The sequence below is a fragment of the Hypanus sabinus genome, chromosome 12 (assembly GCF_030144855.1).
Source record: "Hypanus sabinus isolate sHypSab1 chromosome 12, sHypSab1.hap1, whole genome shotgun sequence".
In the NCBI taxonomy this organism is placed as follows: Eukaryota; Metazoa; Chordata; class Chondrichthyes; order Myliobatiformes; family Dasyatidae; genus Hypanus; species Hypanus sabinus.
The window spans coordinates 93,433,598-93,447,494 of NC_082717.1; the positions used below are offsets into that span (position 1 = coordinate 93,433,598).

At 38.5% G+C, this 13,897-nt stretch overlaps 1 protein-coding gene across 4 annotated transcripts in view; it reads left to right on the top strand.

The window, feature by feature from the left end:
• Positions 1–13,897, top strand: part of prkn (parkin RBR E3 ubiquitin protein ligase) — a 1,175,275-nt gene that overhangs the window by 914,830 nt on the left and 246,548 nt on the right. The window lies entirely within an intron of this gene.

Below are 13,897 nucleotides of genomic sequence, written 5' to 3' on the forward strand. Positions count from 1 at the left end.
TTCGATGCACGTGAGACAAACAAAGCTAATAACAATCTTGATCCTGTGACTGGTTCTTGACTCAACAACCAGAGGGGAGCTAAAACATCATCGTAAATGCTGAAAATCCTCAGCAGGTCAGGTCCGGTCCGCACAAAGAGAAACAGAATCTGCACTCCATTTGATTTTCACAAACCAAAGGGGATGTTCTCTGGCTTTCATCGTGTTACCCTCTCAGAGTTTTCCACAAGTCAGTGACATTGCATCTTAGTCTTATAAATTTTTTAAGTGTAAATCAATATAAATCACTCCCCATGGGATACCTGCCCCTGCCACCTCATCACCACTACTATCACTAAACTAATTAAGTGTGTCATCACTTGTAGTTACCGCGGCCTGTTGTGTCAAAATCCAGTTCCAGAACATGGCTCAGAGTCGTGGGCAGAAACTCCAATTACAACAGGGTTGCAAAACCAGCATTAGCTGTTTTTCCACCCTTTATACAGTACTGTGTAAAAGCCTTAGGCACATAAATATAACTTTTGCACAGTACTGTGGTAATTTTATATATTGCAATATATTGCATGAAAAAACAGATTTCATGACACATGAGTGTTGATAAGCCTGATTCCGATATGGGTCTCTATTGTGGAAAGGGGGCAGGGAGAGGGGAATCATGGTTGGGAAAAGGGGAAGGGAGAGGAAAGACACACTGTAATGATCAATAAACCAGTTGTTGGCTTGGTCAAGGCTTGGTCTGTACCCACACTACCCCCACCCCGGCACTCCTTCTCTGCCACCTTTCCCACAGCACTCCACCCTTGTCATTCACAACATCCTTTGCTCCCACCTGATTTAAAAACTCACTCTGCACTCCACATTGACAAATACAGTACTGTGCAAAAGTTTTAGCCACCTTAGTTACATATGTGCCCTAGACTTTTGCACAGTTCAGTAAGCCTGATGAATTGATTGATTAGCTTTACTTGTCACAGGTACATCAAAACATACAATTCAATTCCTCTTTGCATCAGATCAAATCAGCAAGGATTTTGCTGGGCAGCCCACAAGAGTCGCCACACTTCCAGCATCAACTTAGCAGGCCCACAACTCGCTAATTCTAAATCTTATGTCTTTGGAATGTGGGAGAAAACTGGAGGAAGCCAGGTGCCCAGAGGAAAGCCACATTTGTAATCATCCTTTTGGAAAGGACTCAAACTTATGTGGGGTGAGCAACACCAGAAATTAAGTATTGTAGTGCTGGGTTTTAGGCGACCATCAAAATGGTCCAACCTCATTTGGTGTAACATGCTTCAGACATCGTAGGGTGCAGGACCTTAATCCCTGGCATTTTGGGTGCTATATTCACGTGTACAGAAGTAGATGTCAGGAAGCATAGGGGAGGTTTGACCCAAAAGTAGAGCAGCGGAGATGACTCAGCAGTAAACAATATTTTACTAATAAACTGCAAAATGACATGCCACGAGGGGGCCACAAAGTGAGAGAGTACACAGTAACTGAAGACTAGGAACAACTGGATGAGGCTGGCTGGTTTGTATGACTGAAGGATTGGGGATGAGAACTGGACTTAAATGGGCTGCAGGAGAGGAGTTGGAAATGAGTGGCAGGCACTCTGTTTGCTGGGTGGAGACTGGAAGTTGCCTGCCTGTGCAGACTTGACAGGAAAACTGAAATGCAAGATGAGTTCTCTGTGCTTGTCAGTTTTCAGATGGGAAATAAAGAATTTTATGAGGAAAGGTGCATTGGAATGCTTAGAAATAAGGAACAGCCTAATTAAGACAGAAAAGGGCATTTTTTTCCCCTCAGTGACTGAGAGTCCTTGGAGCTCTCTGTAAAAGCAGTGGAATCAGTCTGATATTTTTAAGGAGGTGATGAAGGTTACAGGAAGTAGACAGGAATGTGGAGTTGAAGTGACAGTCACATCAGCCTCGGTCTTATTGAATGGGGAGGAGAATGGAGGTGTGAGTGACCCACTCGTGTTCTTGGTGTGTTCAGCTGAAGTCTTCCAGTCCAAATCTGGAAACAACTGTCTGAACAGTTGTCTCATTATCTTAAAGTGAAACTTCGACATGATCAATTGGGGTCAACTTTCAAGCTCAAACGCAGCAGGGTAAATTCATTTCTAAGATTAAAAATTCCACTTTAAACAAACATAGTTGTTTCTTATCTTGATTTTACTGTTTAGCACAAACATAGTTTTACTTCCAGATTTCTTTTGTTAATTTAAGCAGTACGGAACAGCACCAAGTGCTGAGGTTGGTACCTTACACTCAGGGAGAACACATCCGATTCACTAATCTATCCTGTTCCAGGAGTTCAGTATAACTTTCTGCCTGGAGATCAATCTACTTGCACCTTTTAATACATTCTATCTGTGAACTATTTATTCTCATGCAAAAGAAGTATTTACAGAGGTGTAAGAGTCAGATACTCGGCATATGATGTTGAGAATGAGAGGGAGAGGAGAGAGGGTCCCACTGTATATCACAATATAGCTGTCAAATTTCATCCCTTTTTTAAAGGCGATACTTTATTTATTTATTAAGATACAGCGTGAAATAGGTCCTCTGAGCCGCAGCGTCCAGCAATCCTAGCCTTTACAATGACCAATTACCCAACCAACTGGTATGTCTTTGGACTGTGGGAGGAAACCCATGTGCCCATGGGGAGAGTGTACAAACTCCTTACAAACAGCAGTGGGAATTGAACCCAAGTCACTGGTACTGTAAAGTGTTGAGCTAACCACTACACTACCATCCCGCCCCAGGGGTTTATTGGGTATTACGTAAAGCAAACTATATGCACTTTTGCGAGTATGGAGCCATAACTTTCAATTTTGGAAAACCTTTGACACAATTCATTTAAAAGTTGAACAGTCCATTTCAGAATTATATTCCATGCACACATTTCTCTTTCTCTGATTATAAGAAGGGTTTTGCAAAATTTCCTATTTTAGCTTTTCGTGACAAGGAGTTTTATCAGTCATATTTTCTAACTGAAAATCATAAGAAAGAAAATCACTATGTTTTGTTATTTTTAAGGAAATTCTTCAGATATCTGGGTGGTCTAATTGCATGGGATCCAAGTGCATAAGTGAATTAGTCGATTATGTTTTAAGTGGATAACTGGCTTTGTTGAACCATGAATATTTATAGGACATTTTACTATGATGAGAGGTGCATATCAGCTACAATGAGTTGTTATTGCTGATTACGTAACAATGAGTGATTTCTTGCAGCTTTTTAAGATAAAAAATGGCTTAAAATCAGTCTCTCAAAAGCAAAGCAAAAAAGAAGAACCTTCATTTACATGACTATTTTAACCACTGAAAGTCATTTCATAGGACTATTCAACTAATGGATTGTTTTTGAAATATGCCATTGCTATTAGGTGACACATGCAACAACTAATCTGTGAGCACTCAGATCCCATAAACTGTAAATGAATGAACAACCAGATAATGCTTCAAGTTGGAGTCAGAATGCTGGAGGTGATTTGAAGATCAGGCAGAATCAGTGGGAAGAATAATAAAGTCAGTAATTCTGGTCAAGGGCCCTTTATCATTCCAGTAAGTTGTTTTTTTTGACAGATGTAGCTATACTTTTGTTTCAGTTATTCTATGAACAAAGAAACGGGCCAGGAAAATCGTTTTGGACACTACCCAGCCAGCAAGCTGCCATTTCCAAAAGCTCCCTTCTGTAAAGCACGATAAGGCTATTAAAACAAAAACTTCATGCCATCTTAAAGGTTTCTCCCCACAAACCATTAACCTGATCAATCATTCTAGTTAACCACCCCACACCCCTATATCTGTTACCTTAATCACTGCACTGCATTGTTAACACTTTCAATTAAGTGCTGTATTTTACATTTTAAATAATTACATTTTACATTGCAAATATTATATTTTACATCATAAATACATGTTGGTATTTACGTATTTGTGCACCTTTTGTTCCATGTGCATACTTTAACCTCTGGCTTTATTTTTATATAGTTCCTTGTCCTTTGTGATTATTGAATACTGTTGGTTTTTGTTGCATATCTCGCCAATACACCACTCCTAATACATGTAAAGTAAAGTTGATCCTTGATCTTTACATGAACAAGATCCAGCTTTTCATTAGAAGCTTCGAGCTAAGGATTTTTGAAACAAATTTGGGGTTTAAAAAGGCTGTGAGAGGTGGGTTGAACTTGAATAAACTTTTCAGGAGGATGCTGGAACGGGAACATTGGACCCCATGTAATTAGACCACCCAGATATCTGAAGAATTTCCTTAAGAATAACAAAACATAGTGATTTTCTTTCTTATGATTTTCAATTAGAAAATATGACTGATAAAACTTCTTGTCACAAAAAGCTAAATGATAAGAAATTTTGCAAAACCCTTCTTATAATCAGAGAAAGAAAAATGTGTGCATGGAATATAATTCTGAAATGGACTGTTCAACTTTTAAATGAATTGTGTCAAAGGTTTTCCAAAATTGAAAGTTTCGGCTCCATACTCGCAAAAGTGCATACAGTTCTGCAGCATATTAAGCTGGAAGAAATTCTGATATTGTTTGGGGAGTGCCACAGCGTTTTTTGATCTGTATTTTGTTGCTGTTTCCTGGATCTGTTTATCACACTGAAGAACCAGATGGACTTTATCAGCTGAAACAATGCAAAATCACTGAGGTCAAGCTTGTAATTTGCAAATTGACATAGAGTCATCTATGATTAACACTCATTTTCAATTATTGGACACTTGAAGAAATTGCTTTGAAAATTTTGTAATAGAAGTATTTGCCTCACAGAAGTTACATGGGAAAACTCTTCTGGTTTCATTATTAGAATCAGGGACTATTCATAGCAGAATATTTTCTCACTCAAATTAACTTCTTAAAATGAGTTTTAGAACCATGCATATATTATAAACATCCAAATATCTACTTTGTATACTCCTTATGGAAAAAAAGCCTAAAAGCATTTTAAATAATTCATCTGTAGTGAAACTCCAGGCCAATATTTATAATTTCACTATCAATAAAAGGCTTGCAAATTTTTAACATTTTTCACAGCTTCCTGTCTTAGAGCCGATGAGATGCTTTTGAAGTATGAAAAAGACAAAACTTCAGTGGACGGATTAGTCCGGAAATTATTCTGCATCTCAAAGGGCACTTTAAGCTGATGATGTAATGGGGGCACATGCTCCTTGCATGTTTTTCATTCACTGTCACTCCATAGTAAATATGAAGCCCAAAGGGTTGGCTTTGGTCATCGATAAACACACAATAAGGCATTTGCTAGCTCTACATCTATGGAGGATATTCAGGGAGGTTCTGTACCTCAAATTTTAGTCTGGTGATTGGCACTATAATTGAGATGGGTGATCAGAGGCATGACTGATTGGTGTGGGGATGAGTCGGGTTGAAATGAAGGCTCATAGTGACATGGAGGTAAATGAAAATCTTAAATATCTGCAGGAAGGTGTATCTGCCAATCTGTATGATCTCAATAAGGTGATAAGTGTGATGCAACTGGAATCACCCGTACATCATATACTATTTGATGCTACTGTGTATGTCCAGACGTTTACAATACTGTGCAAATGTACTGTACATACGTATAGCTAGGATACATAAGACTTTTCTACAGTACTGTATTTGTCAACATGGAGTGAAGACTGAGTTTCTAAATCTGGCGGGAACAAAGGATGTTGGGAATGGAGCAGCATGGGAGTGCAGTGGGGCAGTTGGCAGAGAAAGTGTGCTGGGGAGGGGGTGGCACAGGTGCAGACACACTCACACCCATGAGACACCAGGCAAGGTCACTTGATTCCAAACAATTGATTTACTGATCATTACAGAATGTCTCTCTGGTGCTTCCAGCTCCCTCCCCTCTCCCTTCCCCTTTTCCCATGCATAATTTCCCCTCTCCCTTCTCCCTTCCCACTCTCAGTCCACAATAGAGACCATATCAGAATCAGGTTTATCATCACTCACATATGTCATGAAATTTGATTTTTTTTTTGCAGCAGCAGTACTGTGCAATACATAAAATTACTACAATACTGTGCAGAAGTCCCTAGCTATATGTATGTGCCTAAGACTTTTGCACAGTATTGTATAGCCCTGAATAGATCATTCACATGGATGCCTCACAACAAAAATGACATTCCACAAGATCAAATTCCTGTAAGATTGCTCTGGATTGAAAGGCCATTATCTTATTGGTGTTGGTGGAGTTGTTAACCAGATAGATTACTTTTCCTCAACTGAAAAATAATAGATAAAATCTCTAATATGTACTCTGAGAGCTTTGATATTAATATCACATCTGAAATCATATCTCACTGACAATGTGGTGATTCCTTGCTCCTAAATGAAATGCCAGCCAAGAGTCTGCATGTAAGATGATGGAATGGGACTCAAAATTACAAATATAATATGCAAGGTATCTTTTCCTGATGTTTTCTTAGGAATCTTCTCATCATTATTACAATAGCTTTTGGAGCCAAGCTCTTTAAACATGTTCCACTGTTTAGCACAGATGCATCCATTTCCCTAATTGGAAAATTTTAATTTATAATAGAACATAGAACAGTACAACACAGAAACAGGCCCTTTGGCCCACAATGTTGTGACAAACCAATTAAATTAGTAATCAAATGTCCAACTAAGCTAATCTTTTCTGCCTACACAATATCCATATCCTTCCATTTCCCTCACATTCATGTATCTATCTAAATGTCTCTTAAAAGTCCCTAATGCATTTGACTCTACCACCAACACAGGTGGCACTTTCCTTGCACCCACCACTCTCTAAAAATCTTATCCATCACATTTTCTTTGAAATTATCCCCTCTCACCTTAAATGCACACCATCTAGCATTAGACATTTCAACCCTCAGAAAAAGATCCTATCTACTCTATCTGTGCATCTCATAATCTTATAAATCTGTATCAAATCTCACCCTAGCCTCCACCACTCCAGAGAAGGCAACCCAAGTTTCTCCAGCTTCTAGTTATTGCACATTCTCTAGATTCCAGACAGCATCCTGGTAAACCTCTTCTGCATCCTCTCCAAAGCCTTGACATGCTTCCTATAATAGGGCAACCAGAACTGTATGCAGTACTGAAGATGCGGCCTAACTAGAGCTTTATAAAGCTGCAACATAACTTTCTGATTTTGAACCCAATGCTTCAACTAATAAAGAGAAGTTTCCATGTGCCTTCTTAATCACCCTATCAAACAGTGCAGCCACTTACAGGGAGCTATGAGCTTGGATCCAAAAAAACCCTCTGCTCATCAATACTGTTGATTTTGCCCTTAACAGTGTTCTGTTTCCTTACATTTGACCTATTAAGGTGCAACACTTCACCTTTGGCTGAGTTAAGCTCCATCTGCCCTTTCTCTGCCCATATCTGATCTATTTTGTGCAGTTTTTTGCCAGTCTTCCACGCTATCCACACTACCACCAATGTTTGCACCATCTGTAAGCTTACTAACCCACCCATCTACATTTTCATCCAGGTCACTATATGCAGCACAAACAGCAGAGGTCCCAGTGGAACTCCACTAATTACGGACCTCCAGCTTGAATAAGTCCCTTCAACCACCACCCTCTGTCGTCTATGTGCAAGCCAGTTCTGAATCCAAATGGCCCATTGACTATGGATCCCATGCATCTTAATCTTCTGGATGAGCCTCCCATGAGGGACTTTGTCAAACACCTTATTGAAATCCATGTAGTCAACATCCACAGCACCACTTTCATTAATCATCCTCATTACCTCCTCAAAAAAACCCAGTCAAATTAATGAGACACAACTGGCCCCGCACAAAGCCCTGCTGGCTCTCCATAATTAGGCCATGGATTTTCAAATGCTCATAAATCCTATCACTGAGAATTCTCTCTGTAAATTCCCTATCACTGACATGAAACTCATCAGTCTATATTTTTCAGGATTATCCCTGGTTCCCTTCTTAAACAATGGAACAACATTAGCTACTCACCAGTCCTCCGGGACCTCACTTGTGATTAGAGAGGACACAGAGATGTTGATCCAATATGTTCAAAAAGCATTAAATGGATGAAAGGTCAGCTGTTGAGAACCTGGTAAAGAAAAATTACTTGAAACTAATATTCTCGATTTCTGAAAACCTTATTGTAAAATAAATACTGTAGAGTTATTCAGTAAATGATATAGAAACAGAGCGTTTGCTCCACCATATCCATACCAACAATCAAGTACCTTTCTTTCTTTTCAAATCTTTTTATTATTATTATTCAAAAATAACACAAGTACATCGAAGTAACAACACTTACAATGCCTCAAAAAAAGAAATTATCTTAAATATTGAAAACGTTTGTGAATAAAAAAAACCTGCTAAGCAAGAAAAGTCAGAAAAAAAAGAAACCCATTGGGGGTACAACCCTGGAGCCATGCGTCATACAGAAAGCTTCTAAAAATAAACATCAAACCGCCAACAAGAAAGAAAGATACATCAAAAAAAATTACACTTAGATCGTGGAGGATATCTATCAGTTAACTGAAATGATAATAACGAGCAAATGAGCCCCATCTCTTCTCAAAATCAAATAAATGTTCAAAGGTTTGACTTCTAATTTTCTCCAAGCTAAGACACAGCATAACTTGAAAGAACCATTGTGACAAAGTAGGAGCTGATATATCCTTCCATTTCGACAAGATGGCCCTCCTAGCTATCAATGTAACAAATGCAATAACATGTTGGTCAGACACAGAAATACCATGGATATTTTGAGGAGGTATTCCAAAAAGCATAGTCAATTTATTAAGTTGTAAGTTGATTCTGAGTGCTTTAGAAATTGTCAAAAAGACTGACTTCCAAAACTGTTTTAATATAGAACATGGCCAGAACATATGTGTCAGTGTAGCTATCTCAGTTTTATATCTATCACAGTACCTGTCAACATTGGGAAATATTTTTAGAAAGTCTCTCCTTTGTCAAATGGTAACAATGTACAATTTTAAATTGAATCAGTGAACGACTAGCACAGATAGAAGAAGAGTTAACCAGCTTCAGAATCCGCGTCCAATCCTCCCATATAAAAGTCAAATTGAGTTCCTTCTCCCAATCCTGTTTAATCTTAAGTAAAGGACACTTATCCCATTGTAATAATAAATTATAAATTCTTCCAATAGAACCTTTCATCGAAGGGTTCATATTCATAATTATATCTAACAAGTCAGCCTCCAATATGTAAGGAAAATTACTTAAATATTTTTGTAAAAAATGTCTAACTTGAAGGGATAGTAAAAAGTGTGAATATGAGGGAGAATATTTATCGACTAATTGTTCAAAAGACATCAATTTGCCTTCCTTAAATAAATCCAAAAAAGAATTAATACCTTTATTTTTACAAAGTAAAAAAATTGGATCACTCCAGGAAGGTTTAAAAAAAAATCAAGTACCTTTCTATATAAATCTGATTTCTACCCGTTGGTTCTTCACCTTCTGGACACTGGTAATTCAAACATTCATCCAGATACTTCTTAAGGACAAAGCATGAATCTGTTATCATCACGTGTGAGTGATGATAAACCTCATTCTGATATGGGTCTCTATTGTGGACTGAGAGTGGGAAACGGGGCAGGGAATCAGAATCAGGTTTATTATCACCTGCATGTGTTGTGAAATTTGTTAACTTAGCAGCAGCAGTTCAATTCAATACATGATAATGCACAAAGGAAAATAAATAAATAGATAGATAGATAGATAGATAAATAAATAAATTGAATAAATAAATAAATAGATAGATAGATAAATAAATAAATAGATTGAATAAATGAATAAATAGATAGATAGATAAATAAATAAATAACAAATAAGTAAATCAATTATGGTAAGTATATATATATATATATATTAAATAGAAACATAGAAAACCTACAGCACAATACAGGCCCTTCGGTCCACAAAGTTGTGCCAAACATGTCCCTACCTTAGAAATTACTAGGCTTACCCACAGCCCTCTATTTTTCTAAGCCCCATGTACCTATCCAAAAGTTTCTTAAAAGACCCTATTGTATCCGCCTCCACCACTGTTGCCAAAAGTTTGAAAGTTAGTCTCTCATCAGGGATGATTGATTCATGGCCTAAAGTAGAAGGAGATACATTATTAACTTCAAACTTTCTGCATAATCACTCAAAGAGTTGAACTGTATGTGCATGTAATGAGAACTGTATAACTCATCTCCTTCTACCTTAGGCCACGAACTTATCAATCACCCCTGCTGTGGACACTTTCTGGAGGTCCAAGATCCATATGCTCCACAACCGCTGGACTAAGTGTATAAATGTAGGAGGGGACTATGTTGAAAAATAAATGTGCTAGGTTTTCTAAAATTGACTCCTTTTACCTTAGGCCACAAACTTATCAATCACCCCTCGTAAACCTCTATCAGGTCACCTCTCATCCTCCATCGCTCATAAGGAGAGAAGGCCAAGTTCACTCAACCTATTCTCACAATGCATGCTCCCCAATCCAGGCAACATCCTTGTAAATCTCCTCTGCACCTTTTCTATGGCTTCCACACCCTTCCTGTAGTGAGGCAAGCAGAACTGAGCACAGTACTCCAAGTGGGGTCTGACCAGGGTCCTGTATAGCTGCAACATTACCTCTCAGCACCTAAATTCAATTCCACGATTGATGAAGGCCAATAGATTAAGAATAGTGCAAAAACAGTAGTAGTATATATTTTTAAAAAGTGAGGTAATGTTCATGGTTTCCATGTCCATTTAGGAATCATATGGCAGAGGGGAAGAAGCTGTTCTTGAATCACTGTGAGGCAGAGGGAAATCATGGAAGGGAAGAGAGGAAGTGGGAGGGGAGGGAGTGGGAAGCACTAGACAGGTATTCTGTAATAAATTAACCTATTGTTTGGAATCAAATGACCTTGCCTGGTATCTCAGGGCTGGGTGTGTCTGTACTCGTGCCACCCCCTCCCCCACTCCTGGCACTCCTCTGTCACCTGCACACTATATGTATATATCTAAGACTTTTGCACAGGACTGAAGTTTTGTTTGTCTAAACCATGCAGATATTTAAGCAAGAAACTGACATCAGTAGCTTTTGTGTCTTGACCTGCTCTAACTGCCCAACAGGTTCTTTATAATTTGGCTTCAGTCTGTCATTTTGCACCTTTTGCTCTTGTCCAAACACTTGTCACCAGAGTTCATACAGCAACTCCTTTGCTTTATGGACCATACCGGATCTGGACTCTACTTTTGAGAGTTGTTCCCTATGATTAAGTGAGCAACAATTTACTGAAATATTTTCAGCATATGGCAAATGTTAGGTTTCAGTGTTTCTGAAAGATTATCTCTGAGTAAATTGCACTCAACATCCTGTTTGGGAAATTGCTGTGAACTGCATTCTGCAAATATACAATTGAAACTGGGTAATATAGAGCCCCTATTCATATGTCAGCAATACAGTAAATAACAGATCAGAGAAGCTCTGCTGTGATAATTGCCCCAACAATCTCTGATAATCACAGCTCCTGTCTTTCACCTTAGCTACCAAACTTGCGTCTCCCAAAATTCACAGGAAATGGGCCATGTCAACTTAAAGTGGCACTGATTTTCAAGGTTCACTAAAATTCACTAAAATGGAACATTAAAGAAAAGAAAGTTATCTGATTTCCTGTCACTTGGTAGGATTTACTTGGGTTAGGAAAGGTATTATTTGGTTCATTAATGTTCTTTTTAATGGGAGAAAATCCCCTGTGCTTAGTCTGTTAGTGACTGTAGACCAGACAATACAGGTCACCCTTAACCCTCTCCTCGGTTTAGAATCATTTAGAGATAGACAACCATTTCTAATGATAACCACATTTCAGGAACAAATTTTAAGGTTCAGAGTAACTGCTTCTAATCTAAAGAAACAAAATAAATTTTCATTTGCCACCTTGGAATTGGTTTCATTTTTTTTAAGAAAGAAAAGGCATTCATGCAGTGATATTCTAAAAATATTCCAAAGAGCTCCAAGCCTGTTTAATAACCTTTTGAGACACAGGCATTATTATGTAAGGAATGCAGCAATCTGCAAATAGCAATTTTTCAAAAACAGTGTGCTTGTTCAATTCAAATTTGCATAATTCAGGTAATCCAATAATTTGAGTTGTAAGCATTAAGCTCCCAGGTTCCTCTGTTGTTTACATAATTTAATTTACATAATTGAATATTTTGTGATTGAATTATTAAGATTTTATTGTGGATTTTAACTAGGAATCCAGGACAGTTGTCATTTAAGACATTCCTGCAGCTTTTAACACATTGATTTCCATTCTACTTCTAAACCTCTTGATCTTTTAACTTGGTCTTCTGCAAAGGTAGCAGAGATGCACGCTGGCAGATATGCGGTCTCTTTAAATGCATGGTCAGAGCTCAAAGTTGAAATCGAGGCCTGACTGTAATTTTAGACCCTGACATGAAAGGGAAGCCCACAGCAGCTAAACCCACCAGATTGGCAGACATGAAAGACAATCTAACATCATTTTAAATAACTTTGATTATTAGCCATCCAAAAACTCCCCCAGGGTCCATATGAAATATTTATGCCTCCCATATGCCATGTTTTTCCTTCCATAATGGCCTTGATGCAATTTCCTTACCTGGTGTTGAATGTCTTTGTTAGTCATCTTCTGAGTCTGGACCCCTCTTTCTCTCTGCTACCCACCAACCACATTTTGTCTATTCAACCAAACTGCTTGCACTTGGCATCGTACATTCAATGCTAGGTACAAGTGATCCTCACCCATCTTAATCCCACTACTAGTTAATGACCCTGTTTGTAATGTGGTTTAATTTGTATTGGTTTATTTATTTATTTTTATTTGGAGATACAGTACTGTAACAGGCCCTTCCAGCCCAACCAGCCCATACTGTCCAATTACACCCGTGTGACCAATTACCCTACTAACCTGCATCTCTTTAGAATGTGGAAGAAATCAAAGCAGCTAGGTGGTTACGAATAGTGCTTACGGACAGCAGCAGAACTGAACCCAGGTCCCTGGCAGTGTAATAGCACTTTACTACCTGGCTGTGGGCTGCCTGCTCACCAAGAAAATCTCTCTTATTTTTAAGCATTGCCGCAAGAATACTTGCATTAGCTGTATGGACAACACCTTGATTTAGCACCTCCCATGACCAGCTTTTGCTGAGCTGGACAAGATTAGTCAATTCTGGTTATGAAACCTAAGCCCATAATCTTCCCTCATAGATATATGGTTATATTACCATTCTCCAGTAAAGAGGAAAAGGCATAGGTGTAATGCTACTCAAAGGATAAAGATAATCTGATTGGACTTTTAATCATAAGTTATCATGGACTTTTAATCATAAGTTACATCCTGACTACAATAGCAGCCAGAATCCCAAGCTTCAGCAACAGAGGTGACCTGGTGAATTAGTAACTGGATGGCAAGAGGGTTGTAAACAGGGGTAAAATATGGGGAACAGATGCCACTTAATGGGGAATTAAAAGCAATGGCAAGAAGGAGTTAAATAGGAGGTAAAAGAAACGAAACAAATTAGATGGTGGTGAAGAGGAGGCATTATGAAATTTGTAAAATCAGTCAGCTCCATCATGGGGAAAGAGGAGCTGTTGTGAGTATGGCACTTAATGAAGAGAGGAGGCATTGGATTTAACTGAGTATTAATATTCAGACACACTGCTTTTTTGATCCTATCCATATCCTTATTTCCACTCCAAACTCAATTATTCTCATCCTACTTCTGGTCTAACAGGGTGGTCATACACATCTAGCAAAAGAGGTGTAAGGTGCTCCTTCCACCTGCTAGCCTACAGGTCACCCTTGGGCAAGGTGTAGCATCTGCTTAGCCCCCTGGATCAGGGTCACATGA